Source organism: Narcine bancroftii, chromosome 13 (genome assembly GCF_036971445.1).
Source record: "Narcine bancroftii isolate sNarBan1 chromosome 13, sNarBan1.hap1, whole genome shotgun sequence".
In the NCBI taxonomy this organism is placed as follows: domain Eukaryota; kingdom Metazoa; phylum Chordata; class Chondrichthyes; order Torpediniformes; family Narcinidae; genus Narcine; species Narcine bancroftii.
Window position 1 is genome coordinate 57,964,546 of NC_091481.1, and position 6,000 is coordinate 57,970,545.

Here is a 6,000-nt window from a genome sequence, read left to right on the forward strand (position 1 = left end):
TCCGGTAAACTGAATTTTTGCAATACTTTGAACAAATAATTCCATTCTACTCTGTCGAAGGCCTTCTCTGCGTCTAAAGCAACTGCTACTGTTGATGCTTTATTCCCTTCTACTGCATGAATTAAGTTAATAAATTTACAAATATTGTCTGTTGTGCATCTTTTTTGGATAAATCCAGTTTGGTCTAGATTTACCATTTTCGGTACATACTCTGCTAATCTGTTTGCTAATAGTTTAGCTATTATCTTATAATCTGCGTTAAATAAAGATATTGGTCTATATGACGCTGGTGTGAGTGGATCTTTCCCTTGCTTTAGTATTACTGTAATTATTGCTGTTTTACATGAATCTGTAAGCTTTGTGTTTTATTATTCTGGTTGATTACTTCCAGGAGGGGCGGAATTAATAAGTCTTTAAATGTTTTATAGAATTCTATTGGGAATCCATCCTCTCCTGGTGTCTTATTATTTGGTAATTTTTTTATTATCTCTTGTATTTCTACTATTCCAAATGGCTCTGTTAATTTATTTTGCTCCTCTGTTTGTAATTTCAGTAGTTCAATTTTAGTTAGAAATTCATCTATTTTCCCTTCTTTCCCTTCGTTTTCAGTTCGGTATAATTGTTCATAGAATTCTCTAAAGTTTTCCTTCATTTCTTTTGGATTATATGTAATTTGTTTGTCTTTTTTCCTTGATGCCAATACCATTTTCTTAGCTTGTTCTGTCTTAAGCTGCCATGCTAGGATTTTGTGCGTTTTTTCACCTAGTTCATAATATTTCTGTTTTGTCTTCATTATATTTTTGTCCACCTTATATGTTTGTAGTGTTTCATATTTTATTTTTTTATCCGCCAATTCTCTTCTTTTAGTGATATCTTCCTTCATTGCTAATTCTTTTTCTATATTTACTATTTCCCTTTCCAACTGCTCTGTTTCCTGATTATAGTCCTTTTTCATCTTGGTTACATAACTTATTATTTGCCCTCTAATGAATGCTTTCATTGCATCCCATAGTATAAACTTATCTTTCACTGATTTCGTATTTATTTCAAAATACATTTTAATTTGTCTTTCAATAAATTCTCTAAAATCCTGCCTTTTAAGTAACATGGGGTTTAATCTCCATCTATTCATTCTTGGAGGGATGTCCTCTAACTTTACTGTCAATATTAAGGGTGAATGGTCCGATAGTATTCTAGCTTTATATTCTGTTTTTCTTACTCTATCTTGCATACGAGCTGATAACAAAAATAGGTCTATTCTTGAGTATGTTTTATGTCTAGCCGAGTAATATGAATATTCCTTTTCCTTTGGGTGTTGTTTCCTCCATATATTCAAAAGTTGCATTTCTTCCATCGATTTAATTATAAATTTGGTTACTTTGTTCTTTTTGTTAATTTTTTTCCCAGTTTTGTCCATATTTGAATCCAAATTCAGGTTGAAATCCCCTCCTATTAATATGTTCCCTTGCGTATCTGCTATCTTCAAAAAGATATCTTGCATAAACTTTTGATCTTCTTCGTTAGGTGAATATACATTGAGTAGATTCCAAAACTCTGAATATATCTGACATTTTATCATTACATATCTCCCTGCTGGATCTATTATTTCCTCTTCTATTTTAAATGGCACATTTTTACTAATTAATATAGCTACTCCTCTTGCTTTTGAATTATACGATGCTGCTGTTACGTGTCCTACCCAATCTCTCTTTAATTTCTTGTGCTCCAATTCAGTTAAATGTCTTTCTTGCACAAATGCTATATCATTTTTTTCTTTTTTCAGTAAATTTAGCAGTTTCTTTCTTTTAATTTGGTTATGTATTCCATTAATATTTATAGTCATATAGTTCAACGTAGCCATTTTATACTTTGTTTATCTTCCCTTTCCGTTTCTCCATCATTACCTTTCCTTCTTATCCATTTCTGTTTTCTTGTTTTGAACCCTTTATAAGACAACATTCCTAAAACATCAAACATTTTCCTTATTCTCCTATTTAAAACTTCTTTAGCCCCAATCTCCCCTTCCCCTCCTGAGTTGTCCTTTATCCCTTGTCGGACAACCACATCTCCCCTCTCCATTTGGATTTGCGAATTCACTCGCAAGCATCAGCTGATTTTGCAGTGACCGTAACTCCTCCCCACCCAGCCCCCCCCCAGAAAAGATTTCACTTTTCATATGTAACAAAGGTCACTCTTTTAATTCCCTCCTTATTCCCTCTATTCCATTTCCTTCCCTTATTAAATCTTGTCTATACTCTCAATATTTTCCTCTAAATACGGATACATTCATGTATGCACACTACACATATACACACATATACCTCTTTACCCACATACATATAAATCGTGGTCATTTTTACTCTTATTACATGTCTTCATCTCTCTGTTTGTTTTATAGTTGTTCTGCAAATTTCCTTGCTTCCTCTGGATCCGAGAATAGTTTTTTTCCATAAGATCGTTTTCGCTGTATTGAACTCCTTCCTCTTCTTCAGGAGTTCAAAACTTGTGTGTGCTTTTTAGTTCGCAGTCTTTTATACTCTCGTTACACGTCTTCATCTCTCAGTCTATTTTGTAATTGTTCTGCAAATTTTCGTGCTTCCTCTGGATCCGAGAATAGTCCGTTTTGCTGTCCTGGAATAAATATTTTCAATACCGCTGGATGCTTTAGTATAAATTTATACCCTTTCTTCCATAAAATCGCCTTTGCTGTATTGAACTCCTTTCTCTTCTTCAGGAGTTCAAAACTTATATCTGGATAAATGAAGATTTTTCGCCCTTTGTACTCCAGTGGCTTGTTGTCCTCTCTTACTTTTTCCATTGTTTTCTCCGGTACCTTTTCTCTTGTAGTATATCTTAGGAATTTTACTAAAATAGATCTTGGCTTTTGTTGTGGTTGTGGTTTAAAGGCCAATGCTCTATGTGCCCTTTCTATTTCCATTTCTTGCTGTAGTTCTGGACATCCTAGGATCCTAGGGATCCAATCTTTTATAAACTCTCTCATATTCTTGCCTTCTTCATCTTCCTTAAGGCCCACTATCTTTATGTTATTTCTTCTGTTATAATTTTCCATTATATCTATTTTCTGAGCTAACAGCTCTTGTGTCTCTTTAACTTTTTTATTAGATTCCTCTAATTTCTTTTTTAAGTCCTCTACCTCCATTTCTACTGCTGCTTCTCGTTCTTGCACCTTGTCCATTCTTTTTCCCATTTCTGATAAGGTCATATCTATTTCATTCAGTTTCTCTTCTGCATTGTTTATTCTTCTTCTTAAATCATTAAATTCTTGCACTTGCCATTCTTTAAATGACTCCATGTATTCTTTAATAAGAGAAAGTATATCCTTTATCTTGTCTTTCTCTTCTTCTTCTCTTTCACTGTACTCTTCCTCTTCCTCTTCTTCTTCCTCTGGGTTGGCCATCTGTTGTTTCTTTGTTGTCCTTTTCTTCTCTTCTTTCTTGTTTTCGTTGTCTTCTATGTTTTCCTCTTGCTGCAGGTGTTCTGCAGCTGTCGTTGCCGGCTGTGGAGATCGACTCCCCAGCTGGTCCCCCCTCCCGTCGATGTGTTTTTTTGCATGCGCGGTTGCGCACTTTTACTCGGCTCAGCGAGCCATTTTTGTAGTCCACTTTCTACCGACCTGAGGGAGCGGGCTTCTCTCTCCACCGCGGGGCTCTTCGAACAGGTAAGGCCTTCTCCTTCTTCTTCCGTTGTCTTCTCTTCCTCTCTTCTTACCGTTGGTTTCGATTTTTGTTTTTCGTCGCCATCTTCTTTCCACCTTTATACTCACTTTACTTTAATTTTTATTTTTGTTCCTTTGTGTTTTCCTTTGTTTTTTCCGACTTTTCTGGAGAGGGCTGGAGTTCACCGTCCGGCCACTACTCCATCACGTGACTCCCTCTCACATACTTGAAGTAAGCAAGAATTTTGTTGCATCTGTACATTATTCTCATGCACTCATTTTTGGAAGCTGGGGGAACGTTTCAGACTCATAGACTTACAGTATCTTTCCTGGGCTTGTTGACAAGTTAGTGGACAGGAAACCATGCTGTGCAGCGAACCCGTGCTGCACCCACATCGCAATGTGTTCAAAAAAGTGAAAGCAATGAGATCCAAGGGAAAGTGGCAAATTTGATCTGACTTAACATAAGAAGCAGGAGTCAGCCATTTGGCCTGTTGAGCCCACTCTGCCATTCTATGAGATCATGGCTGATCTGATGATAGGCTCAACTCCACCTTTTCCCCATATCCCTTAATTCCCCTACTATGTAAAAATCTATCCAACGTTGTCCTAAGTATATTTACTGAGGTCGCCAACAGTGCTTCAATGGGCATTGAATTCCACAGATTCCCCAACCTCTGGGAAAAGCAGTTCCTCCTCATCTCTGTCCTAAATCTACTACCCTGAATCTTGAGGCTATGTCCCCTAGTTCTAGTCTCCCCTACCCACGGGAACAACATACCTACCTCTATTTATCTACGCCTTTCATAATTTTGCACATTTCTATATGATCCCTTCTAAATTCCAGTGAGTACAGTCCCTAACGACTCGATCTCTCCTCATAGGCCAACCCCCTCATCTCTGGAATCAACCTGGTGAACCCCCTCTGCACCGCCTCCAAAGGCAGTACATCCTTCCTCAAGTAAGGAGACCAGAACTACAAACAGTGCTTCCGAGGCGGCATCACCAGGACCTTCTACAGTTGCAGCATAACATCAGAACCTTGTACAGCAGAACCCCCGCCCCCGTCCCCCCCCCCCACTGGTCTTAAACTCAATCCCTCTGGCAGTGATGTTTATTTGTATTCTCAATAATTTGCTGCATCTGTAAACCAGCCGTTTATAATTCATGCACAAACAGTGGTGGGAAGCTAAAGGTAAAGGTTGGCAGTGATTTTGTGACTGTCAGGCAATACAAAAAAATGTGTTGGAGAAACCCAGCAGGTTGTGTAGCGTCTACAGGAACCAACACTTCAGGCTTGAGCCCTTCATCAAGGTAAGCAGACACGTGCTTAAATAAAAAGGTGGGGTGGGGGGGTGGGGAAGAGACATCCTTCCAAATGAAGCACACTTCACTTGTGAATCTGCCGTATCCGGTGCTCCCGTTGTGGTCTCCTCTATTTTGGAGAGCGCAGACTGGAAGGTCACTTCATTGAGCACCCCAGATCTGTCCGTTGCAATAGTGTGGGTCTCCGATTAGCCGCCCATTTCAATTCCCCATCCCATTCCCTTGCTGACACGTCTGCCCCATGCACTGCCAGACTGAGGCCGCCTGCAAATTGGAGGAACAGCACCTCATCTTCTGTCTGGCTGCCCTCAACTGGATGGCATTAAGATTGACTTCTCTGGTTTCCGTTAACGCCTACCCCCCCCGCCCCCCACTGTTTCCTTGTCCCTTTTCCCTGAGGTCGCATTCTTTCTCTCTCTCTCTCTCTCTCTCTCTCTCTCTCTCTCTCTTCCCTTTTCCCTCCTTTTTCTCCTTTCGCAGGCTCAAAACCAATTCTCACCTTTCCTCTTATCATATCCAATTAACACTGTACTGACAATAACCACACCAGCAGTGCAAGTATAAGCCAGCTTTAATAAACTAATATGTACACTAAGAGGTCTTGACTCTCTTCAAGATGAACCTGGAAGGCTAGACTGTAGCTCTGGACTGCTTTATATACAAGGTCACCAGGATGACCCCTGATTACCTAGTGGTGTAATTACATATCACCACATTCACCCTCCCTTAAAAAAATTGTTATTTCCCACGCCCCCCCTCCCCGTCCTCCTTCCCTTGTTTGTAAGTTCATAAGTCCAAAATTTTTCGTGGCTTCTGTTGCCTTCTGGACCTCCTTGGTAGTGGTATAGGGGTGGGGAGTGCAGTCTGCCTTTCAGCCTTTCTTGGTGGAGGTGTGGGAGTGGGAAGTACTGGTTGGTCATGTAGCCGTGTGAGCTGGGGATCCTCTTGTATGGGATTAGGTCTGGTTTTCGGGATGGGTGGTATAGTCCTCTGGGGTG